Raw genomic sequence first — 19236 nt, forward strand, 5'->3', positions numbered from 1 at the left:
TTGTTCATATTTACTATTTACACTTTATAATTTCTTGGTCAAAAATGGCAAAAATATAGGCCATTTTTTCTTACAGGATATCACACCTATCATCAAAAATCTGTATTATAGAGTGTATCTGTAAATGTTCAGTACTCAGCCATTCCCATGAGAGCCGACGTTTTGAGATTTCCGAAAATCAATGCCAATGAACTCAACTACATAAACATGGATTAAGGACCATGGCTTTGAACCCCTGTGGGAGGTCATCATTGCAGATCTTTGCAGTAAGAAAACTGTAAACAGTTTTTACTTGTTTTGTTTTGCCACAACTAAACTTCTGTTTGATTCTGTCTGAAACTTGCAGTGAATGACTTCAGGGTTTGTTTTGCAGTCGATACATTCACAGCTGGGAGTCATTCATTCAGACTGTGGTTAACATTCAGAAGATGCTAAAAGTGGTTTAAAACAAAAGTTTGGCTCTAGGTATAGTCTCAGTGTTTTACAAAGACACCTCAGACAGGATTTAGGCAGACAGGCAATCCTGGCAGCTCATCTACATCATGAAGTGGAGTGCAGCACAGTGATCCCTAAACCAGCAGAGATCCAAACCACAAGTTCACAAAGAACAGGAGAGTGCTGCATAGAAGTAGCTCAAGCTGCACTGTTGTTTGCATTATTAGCTTTGCATGCTGCCAGGAACGGTGTTTCCTCCCCACCCACTCATCACTTTTCTGTCTAGAATTTTCACAAGCCAGCTTTGTACTCACAAACATAAAAATGTTTGAAATCAAACAGAAAATTACAGTTCAGGTGTCTCATGCCTATGTATTACCCCCTGGTTTCTAAATTGTTCTATTTTTACCGTCTGGTGTTTTAAAAGCATCCCTCCCACCCTGAATAAGTCGTGCAAGGCTGTGGCACAAACCAACAGTCTAGAGGCCCCTCTACAACTCCAGAATAGGCTGGGCACATCTATCTCACACTCAACCCATCAACATTCACCCGATACATTTAAGTTTTGGTATCTGTCAGCTTCACTGAAAGAAGTGTGCAAGTGTGCCACTGTTTTGGAAGGGGAAGGATACCACCTGCACAAAGTGAAGAGTGAACTAAAAGAGGTCACAAGGAAGAGGAAAGTTGGGGTCTCTACAGACCTGATTTTTCTGAAAAAGCAGGCATGCCTTTAAAGTTTAATTCCAAGAGTTTTCTTGTCTGAAGACTCCCAAGTGCAAGAAGGTGCCCTACTCCAATCCACCAGTCAGAGAACCAAAAGAATCAGACATCCGGGGTAAACACATTTTGAAAATCCCTCCTTCCATTACTGGCTCCTATCAGTGCTGCTCTGTGGTATCTAGCTCTTCCCACATACAATATGAGGACTCTAAATTTTTGATTCACAGCCACAGATTTGATGGCTTAAGGGATGCTAAGGGTATATCTGCTCCACAGAGTGAAGATGATCCACTGATCCCAGAGCTGTCTGTACAGAGAGGAGCATGTCTCAGAGACAGGGAAGCACAGTATAACCTTTTCCTAGAACCCAGGAAGAGCAGTCACACTAGCACTGAGCTAGTATCATGCAAGCTAGCAAACCCTTCCTTTCAGTATGTATCATAAGCTTGACTGCAGCGTCAGGCTGGTATAACTGAACAGTGTGCAGCTGCAATATTGCTGGTCATAATTACATTATGTATTTCAGCACTTCACTCTACTCCAGGTTGCCCAATCCAACTGGTCGTATTTGGCAAGCAGAGATGTTTGCTTTGCCCTCTGTCCTTCCCATCAGTCCAGTGAAAGACAGCTAACTACAGAGAGGCAGCTGAAAAGAGAGGCTGCTGAGCCAAAACAGAAGCGGAGGACACAAAAAAAAGATAGGAATATCTTAAATAGCCTTTGTGTAAAAATGTTAAAAATATTTTGTTAGCCAAATCATAAAACCATTGGAAGATGATTATTTTGCATTGGCCACACAGGATCTTTATACATATACATATGTTCACATGCTGAACAGCCTTTAAGTCATGCTGTCAGCACTTCTCAACATTCAAGTCCAGAGGTAATTTCTACACCAAAGTATCTAAAAGATAAGAATGATGCAGCAAAGCCTCCACCATTCCAGTTTTAATTAAATGAAGGTTGGCATAATGATCACATAAAACCATAAACAGAGACAAATTATATATAAACAGCACAACTAAAGGTTGATTGAAATGTTAAAGATCAGGAGTGATAATATGTAATTAGCCATGATTGAATCACTTAAGGCTAACTGTTGGTGCATAGAATCTCAGAGGAATGGGTTGTAATTTTGCAGTTTATCTCACTGAATAGCTCCCTGAATTTCAGTTTTGACTGAGGGGTTTTACCAGTAGTTACTGTTTCTGAAATAACAGCTGATTTCAGGCACCGTGTTTGATCAAAAGCCTCAAAATAATTGCTCCCCTTTCAGGTAATGAAATTGCAAGTTCAGATAAAAATGTACCTTCTGGAGTCATTGAAATTTATCTAGTACCTAATTATTTATAAATGACAGTTAATTATAGAAAAAAATAGTTATATGTAAGGCTTTAGCAACTGTAATGTTCTGGAACTTCCCTTGGTAAAATATCAGTATGTAGTGGTTTTCTTTAGTGAAAAGATGTTTAATTTTTTAATCTTCATGCATTACTGCATCAACTGAGCAAATAAAAAAGTATTAAAAATAGAATGGCGAGGCTCCATAGAATTATTATTTTTTTAGTTTTAATAAACATAGGTTTAATATTATTTATATCTTCACATCCTAAGCATAATTGCAGTTCCTGAGAAAGCTTGAAAAATATTGGCAGTTAATGAAAAGGAAAGCAAAAATTTGAAAGAATAAATAGAAAAAAGAATTAAGGCAATGACTTTACATAGCAGATCACTATTTGTAGTGTTGTAATTTTTTTTAATTCCTGATTTAAGATATTCAGTCTGTAAAAATCAGGTTGCTTAGACATTACAACTGATATTCCTAAAAATCGGAGCAAAAACATTTCTTCATAGTATTAGTCCCAAGTAATACCAGTAATAAAATAATATGTATGTATTATAAAGAAGAATGAAAGTCCTAATAAAGGAATAAAAATGTACACATACAGCAAAAATCAATGGAGAATTTTGGACAGTTAATATTTTCCTATGGGCATAATGGATATTTTCATGAAAGAAGGTTTATTCTATCTCAAACTCTGCATAATGCTTTAATTTTAAAGCTTTCAGTGTATGATGATAAAGAGGATATTTATTTTACAATACTATTATACGTGCTCTCTTTTTTTCTTACATGAGCAGATTTCATAAAAAATACCCAAACCAAAGAAATTATAATATATATATTAACAGTCATCTTCATGCATATGAAGTGGAACATCGACATTCTCTGTCTGAAATGCTGAGATCATTTACACATCTGGAAAATCTAAAAGTCTAAAGCTGTACCCATTGACAATCATAGAAGGAAGTGGCCAATTCATCTAACTAGACTAGATAATTTTTTTTTTTGTCTTTTTGGTACCCCTATAAGCCATGAAATACTATTTTAGCATCCATTAAGACAGAAGAGGGAATTTCCCACTTTGTAATTGCATTCATAATATGATAACTGTGCAGAAATTGGTTGATGAACTAAACGCACTTTTAGCAACCTAAAAGAATTATATTACCTTAGACCATTACCTTAGATTCTGCAGATTTCTCTACGGGAGAAATCAACTTTCCCCCAGCAATGAAGACTGGTTTCCACCAGTGGTCTCCTGAAGATATGATCAGACTGACTGAACGTCCTTACCTGAAGAAGGTACTTCCAGCTCCAAGGTTTGTAATGGAATATTTATTTACTGAAGAGCCTTTAGTATTTCACCTCTAAGTATTTATCTAGAGAATTTCCTTTCATAGAAATGTCCTTTTCACACAATTTGTTTTTAGAACATTTTCTTCCCTCTGCTCTTTTTCATATTCAGAGCAATATGTGAGAAAGAAATGCTTTAAAATAAACTAAGAACAGCAACAGCAAAAATGTCATTTTCCCTTCAGATAAAAGGAATATAAAATTCTATCCGCAGTTACATCCATAAGTTAACAAGATAGCTTATCCCATTTCATAGTAAAATTACACATTTAAGAGACTATATGATTTAGGCTCAAAGGTCAACAGTAAAAAGCAATGCTATATTTACTCATGGCTGGGTCTTTTGCCATTCATTTATGCTATTTTAAATGTATATGCATAAAAACACTTACAGATCCATATTCAAGGTTGCTGGATGGTGACCGGAGTGTACTTTTTTGTTGCCTGACATGCCCAGAGTCTTTGAAGCATGCAGCTATTCATTGGACCTTGGGACTGGATTATGTTGTTGTGCACTAATGTTCATTGTTTATATAATTGTCATTCCAACATATTGCTCATTCTTATTTTTTTATCTGCTTCAGACTGCTAGGCTTCTACTATGCCTATAAAAAAAGAAAAAGATAAAGTCAATACTTTTCTTCAGTACGCATGGCGTCTCAGAAAATGAATTGTAGCACTGCACATTATTAGATGTGCAGGTAATGATGTATTCCCTCTGCCAAACTCTTTACAGATAATAAAAATTACATGCTTGTTGCAGACACACTAATTATGTGCAGTTATGGACAAAAAAAAAATTGAATCCCTTCCTGAGCTGCAGATTAGTTTGTATTGAACACTGCCTTTGGCAAGGCATTTGTGAATTCTATTTTAATTTTCTTAGCAGCAAATTAGAAATATATTTGAAAACTATTAAATTTGAAATACAGCCACTGAAGCTGATGAATTAAATTGATAGTGGAATTTCTCCACTATCTACTCTTGACTAAAAGGAAGGAAATTATTTCTTTGGCTCGCACAGCAGGAGTTCAGTGTTTCATATAAGAAGGGTATCTAGAGATGACAGACAAGACCAGGACCATGCCAACTGCCACAGAAACATATGTAACTACAGTTTCTTTTCATCAGCTCAGTAAAGAATGATTTTGTGTAGATTCTTTCCTTTACTATTAATAACATGGGAACATCCAGGGGAAAAAAAAAAAAAAAAGCCAGAGCTAGACCAAGACAGACCACTGTGAAGCTGAAATTTCTACAGCCCTTAGAAAGGAAGGCATCTGGTCACAGGTTGAGTCACCTCCTGTCTGGCCCTAGCATTGCAGACGGAATGTATCACTGATTTCTCTCCTCAGCCTACTGTCTGCAAAAGCCTAAGTTTCCAGACACATCCACTCCGTTGTGCTAGGCTTTTTCAGCTGACAAAAGACGTGTTTCTAATTGCTTTGTCCTAGATTTGGGATGTGGCATGGCACTGGCAAAAAAAAATCAGTTATCATCTTCAAAAGAATCTCTTTCAAGACGTAAAAAACTTCAGACACTGGATTAAAACACTAGGAACTCCCATGCCTTTTAAAGAGAGAAAACTCTGCTGTATGCCTTAGAAACACATAGCTTAATTAGGAGAAAAAATGTCGTGGACCTTTTAGTTCAAGGGAACATCCCATGTCACTGTGCCTATTAGTAGCTCTAGCTATAAGAACCAGAAAACAAAAGCAGAAATACCATTATAAGATGAAATAAAACCTTAATCGTCATCCATCCGGAGCTGCAGGATTTATATCTCACATGAAAAAGGGCAGCCACACGGATTCATCACTGAATGTTCCTGGCCTTGTCTTTGCATCAAAGTAGCAGCTCGGAGACCCCAGACGTGACTGAGGCCTCTGTCCTCAGGTCTGTACAACAGGCTGATACAAAGTCAGCCCCTGCCCAGGTAGTTTGCCATGTTCTCAAACTCCATTACTTTGTACAATTCCCTCTCCGTGACACTGTGTCACTCCCTGCCCTTCTTTAAATCACCTTTATAGGTGATTTAAAATTTAGCACACAGAATCCTCACAAAAGGCACCAGAGCTCAAGCCAGGTCAGGAGGGCCAGCAGGACAAGTGACAACGCCAGCATTTCAGCTCTTCTCCTCAGCTTCTCAGAGCTGTGCCACCACTGATACTGCCTACAGGCACCTCCAATTTATACCAGTAAACCTGGGGGCTGCAACAGATCTGACAACAGAGAGGAGGGAAAGCAGGTCAGAGACTTGCCGTGCCACCTGCTTGACCCAAGTTTGTGCACACAGGCAGCAGCTGCAAAGGTGAAGGAAGGGAGAGGACATCCATGCTACCACAAAGACACCTCACTTCAAGGAAATTCTCTTTGTTCACTTAAGTGTCATAAGGTCCTGAAAAAAAAGTGTAGTATATATGTACTGCTGGGTGAATGATAGTATCTCTGTGTTATTACAGATCTCTCTACCACAAAACAGAGGCCTAGTGTGACACCACACAGCCTTAGCAGCTTGTATTCAGAAGCAAATTAGGCACTGAGCTAAGACACATTCTCCATCTACGTCTGTCTGGTAGCAAGCCTAGACCATTTAGGCTGTGCTAGCCTTGAGTCATAAGGATTTAGTCTCTGAATTTGGATCCCCCAGCTCTCCATTCTGCAGTTACTACTGCAGAGAAAGCTCAGAACCATCTGTACTGTCGATGCCAACTCATCCTTTAACAAACTCCCCTCAAAAAAGAAAAGATGAACTGTAGTAAACCAGGACTAGCTACAGCAAGATGAAGCCAGGTCTTGTGTTCATTCTTTCTATTTTCAGCAGAGCTGCTACCAGCAACAACACTGCTGGAGCAGTCAGCAAAGAGAACGACACCCTTGTGCTCACCCACTCGGTTTATATGAAAAGAAACGTCTGTTGCTCCTTTCTTTGCTTTGTGCATTTATGCAAGCTTATTATTTTATTCTTTCAGTTACTACAACCTCCTTCCCTCCATAAAAACCATCACTGGAAACATCTATAAGGCAGATCAGTTATTCTGGTCAGAAAGATTTCATTTTCAATTCCCATTATCATACCAAGGCAATGCAGCAACAAAACTCATAAGGATATATTCATTGTTAATTATACTTATTGTATAAACAGATTGTCATTTAGCACACGTCATTTAGATTACAAGATAAAGTAATGAGAAGTCATTACATACTCAATAAACAAAAATACACTTCAGGCTACATTACTGTAAAACACTTTTATCCATTGAAAGAGTGCTAAAGGAACTGACAGTCCGCAATCCAGTCTATTTCCAAATACAAATTAACTTTGTTGTCTCTAAGTTCTCCATGGGGGAGAACACAATCACAATTTTCTAAAATGCTTTTCTTTCCTCCTGCTTTGAACTCCCTTGTTGCTTTGAACTTCTTTCTTGAAAGGGCCCAAGCATAAATGGAAACTTCCATTAGATGGAAGGGACAATGCCATGATTATTGTAAAAGCACTGTCAAAACACACGAGGAAAAGCATGTTAAAAAAATAAAAATAATTAACTTATTTTTCTCTATTCCTTACTTCCGTTAGCTTAACAGAGTGTTCAGAATCTGCAGCCAGAACCAACTTTTGTTATCTCACTGGATCTCTGCAAGCCATCCCTGAGCCAAATACAAGAAAGGTGCTACAAAAGTATTCATACAGCTAACACTATATAGAAGCAAATATTCAAATACATTTCAAGAAAGCTGGTTTGGATAAATGTTTTTCATGTCCTTCTCCATTGGCACAGAGGTGAAAATTGTCCAAGGTTATTCAGGCAGAGAAATCTATTGCTCACATATATTGGGCAATATTTCCTCTAGCTAAGTATTTGGTCCAATTTTCTTTTTTTTTTAGGCAAATTCCCCAGGTTCATGTTGAATTAAATAAGCTACCTATACAGCACTCTTATTTGGTCAGATATCCTTCCATCCCAGTCTTCTCTGTTTACTTATAGCACAAGAAAACTCGCTATCAGAAAGTACTAATATTTACTTAAAACTCTTTAAATCTAGAAGAGAATAAACCAAAAGACATTTGCAGTGTGACCCCACAAACTAAGATTTCAGAGATGAATGGGGAGAAAAACATGATAATAAATGAGATGTGCTTAAAACCTCTTTAGATGTGCTTTAAAACCTCTTTAAGCACATTGACTGCTAGAGCAAAGTAAGCCAAGGAATACAGTTTTGTTTTAACACCATTCTGAGACAAGATGAGAAGGGCCAGATAAACGAGCTGTACCAAGTTCTCATGAATTGCCACATATTTATGGACTACTAAGAAAGTAGATGATGAAAGGAATTAATTCCTGATTTACATATTCTACTAATAAAGTGGCAAGGTCTTAAGGAACAAACACAACAGCTGCAAATTATGTAATTACGTATCTGTATGCAAATTTGCAGACATCTCATAAATGTTAGAATACTATTTGCAATGCTAATTAAGTGCCTTTTATTGCCTCTGCATAATTCCTACATGTGATTCTGTGCCAGATGTCGTTGTAGCATGCAAAACCTTTATTGTCAGGTTAGCTGAGGTAGCACACATTAACAGTGCTCATAAAAATCCTATTTTTAATTAAATTACCTGCAGTGTCTCAATAATTCCTCACTGTTTTCCTGTCCAAGTCAGTTGGATGATTCCTTTTTTCAAATTGCACAGGTGAATCACAATTTCCAAAAGCATGGAAGTATTTCTGCCTCACCTCAGCAATATTAAATTTAAAAATAAAAAGTGGGGGGGAGAGAGAAAGGGAGGGAAAGGGAAGTATCACCTCAAGAAGCCAAGATCAGTTCCTCACAGAAGTTTAACAGGGAGCACCACAGTGTCAAGGGACAGACAAACAGGGAATACTGCTTGTAACAAATCTGAAAGTGTCTCAGAGCAGAAAGTAGACTTATGAAGACTGCAATCAACAAGTGGCATCACTAAATCTCTCCTTTGGATTATAACTATAATGTTTAGTGTAAGTTGTAAGCTGGAACCTTATTTCCTCCTTAAGGTGTTTTTGATGAAAGGCCCAGTTTAAAAAATGTCTTCCACACACATTTCCTGATCTTAGGCCAAGTGACTTAGCAGGAAGACCAAAGAAAACAACATTTGTGAGAAGAAAAAAACAAGAAAATTAACTATTTATTCCTCTGAAAAAGTGACTGTCAATTATTTTGTATTTGTATAGGATCCAATAAAGTATAAATAGACCAAAAAAGTTCTTCTCTTTTAACAATTTCTCATCAAAAAAAGCTTAGTAGAAACTTTATGATACCCTTAATTTAGACCACCTTCCTGTAAAACTTAAAACCATGAAGCAATATTAGACTTTTCCCATGCAGTCAAGGAGGTGCAATCATTTTAGCTGGCCAATCCGTGCTGATTGAAGGAACAAATTTGTCTTCTGAGCAGCTGGATTCACACGCTTTCCCATCCTGACTAGGTTTCTCAATACACTCATCTAAAGCTTTAGCATTGGGAGAGTAATAATGTGATTTATGGAAAGAATTTTACCCACAGTTCAGTGTGAACTATGAAATCAGAATTCTCCACAAAATAAATTCATAGTAACCTATCTGGCTCAGCTCAGAATAAATCTCAGACTGTGGACCAAGATCTAGACTTTTTCTTTTTTTCAGCTTCCAGGTCATGGAATATTCCATCAAGAATGACTACTTGTGAGATTTAGGACTATTAGAGTCAAATAAGAAAAGTTGCAGGGGTCAGATCCAATTGCAAATTATATCATCCAATCGCAATTTACCTGGAGTATGGCTGGGGGCCTGCATGACCCAAGTGAAAAAACAAAAAAAAAAGTGCAGTCATTAGAAACACTTTCTTGAAAGGGGTGATAGAGAATCTGCAATAAGCTCTGTCAGATAAAGGGTGCAGTAAATTTGGGCTGGACAACATGATCAAACAAGCTATCCATTCAGAGCATTAAGGAAATCTGTCTTGCTTTCATCTGACTGAGCACTGATTTTCTAGACAAGCTTTATCTGGCAATTGTTCTTTCTTGACACCGTGCTCAGAGCTGGGTCTCCAAACTGGAAAACAGAAGGAGCACTCAAGTGTTTATACCATATGTGCATCAGCTGTCCACAAGGCCAATCCTTTACAAGGCAAGTCTCTGGATGGCTTGGACTTGGCAACATTATTAATTCAGAAAGAATTCTTCCTAATGAACAAAAAGAAAAATAAATCAAAACTGAACACAAAAAATATCACTTATATATCTACTGCTAATAAACATTGTTTGAGCATTAGGGTAGAGAATGGCATGGTTCTCTAAAGTCATAAATAAACCATATGAGTTGAAAATGAATTCAATTTTTTAATGTTTGCTTAACAGTGGGATATTTATGTTTCACAAAAGTCTTCACAAAATAAAAATGTTAAAACGTGCAAATACCAAGTGCAAACAGTCAAATGTCACAGAGTTGTGTCCTTGAAATTTGAGGTATTGACATTGCAAATCTATCTTTATACTATGATTTCTTGTCTTATTTAACTGTGTGAATATTAAAACTAACAAGTAATGATTTCAGATGCAGACTACAAATATTCTTAATTGGATGAAAAACCAAAAGACACATGAGCCAACGTTTAACTACAAGACTTCTGCATTCCAGAAAATCAAGTAACATATTTGAGAGGGACCAAAGTTCAAAATCTGGATTTAACTATTTAACGGTTGATAATCAGGTCTTAAGGTATTGGTCCAAATATAAATTATTGCCTGATCTTGGTTCACTTATTTTCAGTCCCATAAATTCTACTTCATTCCCAAAAGTACTCTTATACATTGTAATGCAGATAACATTAATAAATTGTTTTTCACTGTCATCCACATGGTCATTAACTCTGGTCTTTTGATCTTGCCAGCAATACTGTGGAAACCTTTGTATATGCACCATTTTCTCTTCATTTCCTCCTGTAAAATGATGCTAAGAAAAAAAAAAAAAATCAAAAATATTCCCTACACGGTTACTTTGTTCCCAGCAAAAGCAGTTACTATTGGCCAGGAACATTTGCAATGAGCCTAAAAGACAGGCATAGGTTTCGTGAGCTGTGTTAATAACTGCTGTGGGGAGGTTTCTGTCAGATTCCACAAGACACTTTGAAGAAACAATTGTTAAAAATGAAAAGAGATATTGGATTTTAATCTCAGGTTCTATTCTGCTTTAAAAAGCAAATTTAAACAATTTCCGATGAAGATGAGTTCTGAAACTAAAGTGGGTATGTCTCATTTTGACAAAGTTGAACTGAAACATTTTGATTTTCCCTATTATTTTAATGGAAAAAAAAAATGAGCAACAACGCAAGAGGCTTCAGTATATCTGGACAGTTTTCTTAAATAAGAAAACTTTTTTTTTTTCCTGAAAAAAATCGCATGTATTTCCATAACACGTTTTCCAAATTAGTGGAGTTTCAGCATTTACCTTCTTTTATCATCTCAGAAAATCCCACTTGCAGTTGTTGTAGGTGTTTTAAAAGGTAACAAATATCACCAAAGTAGAGTAATCTTGAGTGATATGGAATTTCAGAGTAGCAAGATCTAAAGAACAAATTAATTTGGCTACTGCTCAGCTGCTTCCCAGCAAGCTGGCTCAAGAAGCTCTGCTCCTTTGAGATTATGGTGCTCTATTTATTTCTTTTTAGCTAGAAAAATTCCCATTTAATGGTTTTGCTAAAAGTATATCCAAGAAAATTTATGAATTAATAATAGGTAAGCCCCGCACAATTAGATGATAAATCCAAGGGTTATTCAAATTGCTAGGATTAGCATAAGCCAGATCATAATACTGTGAGACGAATCTTTCTTGCAGTAAGATTTCTGCACTTTGGTTAAGGGCAAAAAAAAATGCTTTTTTTTTTAATACTTCAACAAGACTTGTGTGGGGAGTAGTCTAGCAATGCTTGCCTGGCCTTCTTAGCCTTTCTAGTTGGGTAGTAGTCATGACAGTGACCAGGGAATGGTCCCACACTACTGAACAAACTGGAGCTCTTTACTCACTTTTACCTACCACTTTATAATCAACACTCAAGAAAGAAGGGAACTAGAATGGGAGCTGAGAAGATACAGCAAACCGACACCCAGTCCTACCAGAGAATGCGAATTGATCTAATTTGTTTATTTTCTATAAACATTTAAAAAATATATAATAGAGGAGATGCAAGTATGGAGGGCAGATGAAAGGATGAACTTGAATTGTGGCTATAACACTCCAGGAAGAAAGGGCCTGTTTGTAAAATAACAATTTCTGTCTTTCCTGATGGAAATTCTAAGGGGAAGAAGAAAAGATCTGTTTTATTAGCGTAGGCTGCCTGTATTTTAATGTGGACAACTGTGGTACAATATTCCAAAACTCAGTCTTGCCCCAAAACCATACACAATAAAAACACTTGAAGACTCAGCAGTAAGCTAGACATAGCATCATATTTGAAATGAAATACTGCACACAGCGTGAAGGCCGAGGATATATTTTTAATTTTCCAGAGAAGCCTGCAAAATTGTGAATTGAAATCGGTAAGTTTAAGAGGAAGTGGGATATGAACCAAGGTTTTGAAATCTATCAAAATCACTTGGCCATTTTTATCTCCCACAAAAACTAGATAAGATTGGGAACACATATACTTTAATACAGAAGTCACATAAGGCCAAGCAGAGCGCTGGGATTTATTTTACCTTTAAGACTTGAAAAAGAAGACACAGTATATGACTAAAAGTGAAAGATATTCCCCAGATGTTTTTTAAAAGCTTCCAAAAATAAACCTCAGACTCAGTCAGTGTTAATAGGGTCAGAATTTCCATGCCAAGTAGTGATACCAAGGGGACTGAAGAACAGAGATGTATTTCTAATGTACAAATAATGACTTGTCTCCTTAGATTTTTATAAAATACCAGGCAAACAGTTCTTCAGCCTTTGTGCCTGCATACTCAGAGGATTCCTCTGCTGCAAGCAGTACAACTTGTATAGTAGAAGCACAAGTAACAGCAGCACAAATGAACTCCATGAAAACATTATTTACCAGCCATCCAGCCTGTCCTCATACATGTTTTCACCTACACAGCCCTTCAAGCTGTAGAACTGATAGACTTGTGGCACAGCTTTAGAAAACAGCATACTTAAAAACATTACAAAAAATATGGCATATCCTTCTAATTTCATTGCAAGGAAGTTATTTGCATTGCTTCATAAATCTGGTGCACAATCTGGTATTTTTGTAAGTCAGACATCATGGCTTCATACTTCACATCTCCTTTTTTCCTTCCATGTTCCTGTATGGTGAGTAGTGAAGTCTGTCAGTAGTTTCCTGCATATATCATAATCTGCTTTTGCTCAAATAAAAGAACTAAGATGAAAGACTTACAAAAAAATAAATAAATAAATAAATAAAATCATTTATCTTTGAGCTGTTCAAATAATTCCTTAACTATTCTTGCACTTCATTCATTCTGGAAAGCAATTCTCCTCAGTTTGCTACGTAAGTGTGCAGTACAGGGATGGGCTTTCCATTTACACTTCTAATGGTTTCCAAGGAGATCCAACCAGCCATTCTTAGAGTTCAAGGTCAGACAGTTTTGGTCTCAGTCTTTTGGCTCATTAATTTGTTATTACGCTGAAGTCAAATCCATTATGGGATACAGGTACAAATCCATTTGGAGGTAGAGGCCTTTTTTTGTTGAGTCTCCAGCTTTCTCTTTGCTTATTGAGAAGCCCCTTTTGAGCCAGCTCTCTGTGTCGATAACAATCCCCGTCAGTCAAAATAAGATTTGGGCTCTTTCAAATGCAGTTACCATTATGTTTACTGAGTGCATTAATGTTGACATATCTTTACAATAATTATAACAGAAAAAGAACCTCAGTATACAAACTGCTTGATTACATCCCTCTCTGCAGTAGAGGTGACCTTAATCTTGTTACGGATGTGTCCTGAAGGGAATGAGAGAGAACTTGCTTGTAAACCTCAGCCTCTTTGTATACACGTGTGGCATGGCACACCCACCTGCAAACAATCACCATCACTTCGTTCATGCACAAAAAATCACCTTCTGATTGACTTTCTCAAACTGAATACCATACTGCTGTTAAGATAGCAACAGTCAGTAGGACCCCAAAGGTTATGAAGGCAAAGCAATATTTGTCTGCCACTGAAAGTTTCCTTAACAAGATTAATACTCTCTCTTGCTTCACTGGTACTCGTTCCAGCCCTGTACACAGACTCTGATGCAGAGGACAATTAAGCAAGTGAAAGTCACTCTGCTAATTTACATCCCCTCTGAATGATGTTCAGACACAGTAGGAAATGTGTGCATTCTTCACAATTCTGAAAACATTAAATCCCTCCCTGGATACTGCAACTAAACTACTGCAAATTTCCAAAAGCTGCTCTGCCTCTTAATATAATTAAAGGAATCTTGGTATTCTAGCTTCTTGCAGCTGTTCTTTACCATTGCAAGTAACCTGTCTGAAAATTCAGCTCCTTGGTAGGAAGAGAAGACTGACAGATGGTGAATAAATTCAAGGCTAGTTTATTTTTATAACTGGAAAATAACTTTCAGACATCCTGGTGGTCTACAGATTGTTTCCAGGTCTTTTCTGTTTTAATGAAAGATAAAATATGACTTGGATTCATGTTCAGGCAATTTAATTTTAGCCAAATTGCAGAGAAAAGTAAATGCCAGCTCTTATTCTAAACTTTAACCTTCTGAATCAGTGAGACGTTTATCTTATGCAAAAAAAAAATATTGCAATAATAATAATACTTTCTGGTTTACAACTGATTTACCAGGAAATTAATATTTGGTTTTATGAACACATTAAGCAGATGGTACCTATTGTTGAAATTATCCCACAAAAGTACATCTAGTTGGACTTGGTTACAGTGCAATGTATTAGACTTTTAAGAAATTGGAGTGGTTGTTTTTTTTCATTTTTTTCTAACAAGCCATTTTAAGTCTATAGCATGCAACCTGGGAACTAACTGCGGTGACTCCATAGCTACAGTAACTTAAAAATGATTGACTTAATCACTTTCACTCATAAGAAAGAAAGAAAAGAGCATATTAATGCAAATAGCTTACATAGTTGTTAGAATTCTGGTCTATCATTAGTTTCATCAAAATCAGTGATACACTAAGTAGCCATTATAAAAGTCAAAGAATGGATTAGAAACTTCTGAATCCACTGAATTTAACATTAAACTTCCCTTGAGTTTCTGCAAAGACTCAATTTTGTCTTCATATAGCACTCTTGAAGCCATGCAAACATATCTGGAAGCAACTTGCAGAGAACTGCTGCCTTTCTTTTACAATTTAGATATCCCATTCCATCAAAAGGTTGCTCACTACAAACCGCTCACGATGAAAGGGAGTGGGATAATGACTGTACTTGTACTTTGAACTGTCTTGTGACAGACTTGCTCATACTCTTTCATCACATTAGATTCACTATCCTCTCGTCACTGGAATTATGTGCGGTGCAGTCAATAGAAAAACTCCCTTAACTTTAGAAGTTTTAAACCAGTCCCATATCCCATGAAACTTTACGTATTATTTAAGGACACTTATGCTCACAAGCATGTTTGATTGCAGTTGACCATGTCCTGTTTCCAAATTAATGAACGCAGTAAGTGGCCTGGGCTCTTGTAAGGAAACGGGCAACCCTGTCACCCTCACAGGTGAGCAAAGGCTAAAGAAAATACTTGGGTATTAGACACGTCTGCAAGCTATCTTTTCATTTCCATCATGTAAAGTCAAGCAAAAGGTGGAAATAATTTTTAAGAACAACTTCACACGTCATTTAATGAAATCCTAGCACTGAAAGAAATAGTTAAATAAACTATGGCTCAATTTGATGTGAATGTATACTCACACACCTGTAGGTAATCTGATCCTCTTTACACACAGTAACTGCAACTTTATCAGAGATTTTCCAGGCTACATGGCTAAAGCTAAGGTTCTAAAACCATTTAAACAGAGGTTGGTGGCCTGATTTTCAACAGTGGTATTTCTGCCATCCATTCTTCAAGACTTTGCTGCAGAAATATCAAAGCAACTAAATGAAAATATCTGTCTGATTTAGTCAGAATAGAACAATAAGACCCTAATAAACCACTGAGTGCTCAGCAGAGTGGAAAATCAAGCTAACAAATCAGGTATTAAAACCAAACACAAGAAATTGATTTTAGGTACACAGATACAGATCCATGTCTCCTAACTTCTGTCACTTAATCTCATTCCAGGCTCCTCTTCTGCTAATTGGAAAGGGATTCAGATACAGAAAGAAATTCACATGCTATTTGAACATCTCTAGGAACCAGGGAACTTAATGAGATAGGTATGATACTCCCAATTTAGGCGTCAAAATTAACAAGTTGGAGAAATTCAAACTAAGTTTGGAAAGCCCTGGCCACACAAGGAAAACAAATTTACATAAAGGTGTTGCACTTATGCAAATGTAAAAAGCTCCACAACAGACTTCTAAACACCACTGTTGATTATAATTAGGTGTAACAAAAAAACACAACTTTCCCTCTGTTTCAAAAAAACGATGTATAAAGCAGAAAGCCCCAATTAAAACAATCTGAAACTTTGTGGCAGCTTATTACAACATATCAATATCAAAGTGGTGAATAAACCAGCGAGCATCATTGACCTGCAAACTTGGACTCCTCTGCTCTGCGGTGGTGACAGGAGGCCTGCTGAGGAGGTCGGGCAGGAGAACCAGCAGGAGCCCCAGCGGGTTTCTGATTAAAACGTGCAGCTGGAACAGCGTCAAAAACCAAGCCACCAACACACAAACCGCCCCCGAGAAGTTCTGTGCTTTCATATTTTTATATTTGCATGAGCAAATGTTGCTCCTGGTTTATGGAAGAAGGCATGCTACTTCAATTAGCCACTATGCATCACAAACCACAATTGGAAAGCTGTAGGAAGGGTCCAACAGGTTTTTAAATCAACCTGGCCTTTCCTCAGGATAATTATTTGCAGACATTCAGCTGTAAAAAGTATTTTAGTCAGAGCATACAGGCGGCCCTCACTGCATGATGTGGCATCTCCAAGTGTCTTGTCAGTTTTTGACAGCTTTCTGCCGGTTACTGACAAACCTACCAGACGGGTGGGTACCTATGAGAAAACGCCTTGTGGCCAGGTGCCCACCCGGCTCTCAATTCATTCTTTTGCAGCGCACATTTGTGGAGAAAAAAAAAAAAAATGCATTTTTACTTTCTGCTTCATGTTTTTTGTCTGCATGTCCTCCAGACAGTCTCATTCCCAGAACATGCAGCAGTGAAAAACTTGTAATATTGCGGCCCTCTCCTTAAAAAGTAACTCAGGTGGTTTTGTTTGTTTGTTTGTTTTCCTAGGATCAAAAGTTAGCTTTCTGTGAGCCTCCAGAATGTACTTCTGTTATCAGTCATTGTACTTTGTGTAGTTCTCACTGTTCCAGGATGTTTATGTCTAAAAATTTCTCTTTTTTTTTTTAACTTTATCAGGTGACTTGGGGAACAGTATGAAAACCTGCCTATATCCGGATACCATCAGAGTGTGTCCTGAAAGTTCGAAAAGACAAGCTGAGGAACAAACTCCATTCTCACTGAGGTCAGGGCTCTAAGCACACAGCAAGACAGGCTTAAACTCCATTGTCATTGAAGTTTGGGTACATGCATTCTGCTTTCTTGCTTGTCCCCAAGCAAAACCAGCTACTGTTTATCTCTTAAACTGGGCCTTTGAAGACCCAGAATGACTGTTGCCTGTAACACGGAAGAGGGTTGAATGATCCTCAGTGTGTTGGGGGAAGCTTTGTCACTGGCTTCAATAGCTCAGGAATTTTGCACCTGATTATTTCTTCTCATATTTCATGCACAGCAATAAATCACACAGATCATTGAGTGAATGAAGGCCCACTAAAATCAGCCATGAAATTCCCACTAACTCCACCCTGGCCTGGTTTTGGCACTTTAAACAGCAAAATGAAACAAGATTCCTAGTCTCTGGTGAGCTAAGCCTAGTCTCATTGAAGAAAGAAATACACCAAGAAGTCGTATTCCCTATCAGCTCCTGGAGGTAAGGCCCTTCAGCAAGGGTAATTTAGCAGTGAAATTACATTGTCTTTTCTTGGAAATCTCTGTGATCTTCACCATCTGCTTCATGTGACAAAATAAAGTTGTTGATTTGATGCTGCATCTTCTATGTCAGAATAAAGGCCAGTTTCAATTTGCATCAAGCAGAAAAAAAGAAAAAAAAAAAGTAATTATAAATTATAATGAAAACAAGCACATGCTTTTCTACATTTTAATGAAGCAAAGGTAGCTGCACTGGTTTACAGTTCCAATCAAATTCAGATCACGTTAGTTGGATATTTCAGTTTCAGAAGAGTAAGACTGTAGCAAGCAGGTATAGTAAGAGCTCTAATGAGTTTCCTCACCACATAAAAATTATCCAGCAAGCTGTACAAAGATCACTCAAATGAAAACAAATACTCAATAAAGCAGATAATTGACTGCAATCTTATTTAATAAGATAGCCCCAAACTGCCCTGCAAAAATGCCAAAGCAACTAAATATAAACGTTTGTCTTTGTTAGCAAAGGAAGAAAAACTCCTATATTGTTTCAGAGAACTTCTATAGAGTTTTATGTGAGTCTGAAGTATTTTAAAAATAATTAACTATTTTATGTTGCAGTTTCTGGTTTGAAGTTTTATTTCAGCTTTGAATCCAATGGTTTATGGTCTTGAATCCTTGTTATCCTCTGAACTTGTCAGCATCAGCTTTTATTTTTGGTGCTGAAAGAGGACACTAAAATAGATTCTGAGCACAAATGTTTTTTAAAAGATCTAGCAATTTTTAGCTGAGGATATCCTAATCTAAATCACATTTGAATGTATTCATATACACAAGCACAGTCTAATGACAATGCAGAGTATTTCTTCCTTCCTTCCTTTCTTGCTTGCTTGCTTTTCTCATTATTATTGATCTCCCTCACATCTTGAGAACAAAGTTCATGGAAATAATCTTCAAACAAGATTTCCAGAATCTCTTTGTAGCCTAAATAATATTAGAATATATATATATATATATATATATATATATATATATATATATATATGAAAATTCTTTCTACAGAGCTGTTTTAATGTCATTCCCCATGGGAAAGCCTGAAATATCACAGAAAACAGAAACCCTCTGGCCAGTAAGGTACTACACATCCTGGTGTGAATCAAGCTAATTCTGTATTGCTCTGTCCTCAGCATTAAATGTGAACTAACGTACTTTGCTTGGGCAAGACACAAATAGTCAGATATTTGACCCCTGTCATTTCAGAAGGTAGAGCAGAGGTAACATTCAATGTGCT

General features: G+C 37.1%; 1 long non-coding RNA gene across 2 annotated transcripts in view; it reads right to left on the reverse strand.

Moving 5' to 3' along the window:
- Nucleotides 1-4245: 4245 nt before the first annotated feature.
- The window catches only part of LOC137856258 (uncharacterized), a 98874-nt gene continuing 83883 nt past the window's right edge, over nucleotides 4246-19236 (reverse strand). For both annotated transcript variants that reach the window (XR_011096317.1, XR_011096318.1), the window contains exon 3: nucleotides 4246-4458. This is a non-coding gene — a long non-coding RNA (uncharacterized lncRNA). The remainder of the gene's footprint in view (nucleotides 4459-19236) is intronic.

This window comes from Anas acuta, chromosome 4 (genome assembly GCF_963932015.1).
Source record: "Anas acuta chromosome 4, bAnaAcu1.1, whole genome shotgun sequence".
Lineage (NCBI taxonomy): Eukaryota > Metazoa > Chordata > Aves > Anseriformes > Anatidae > Anas > Anas acuta.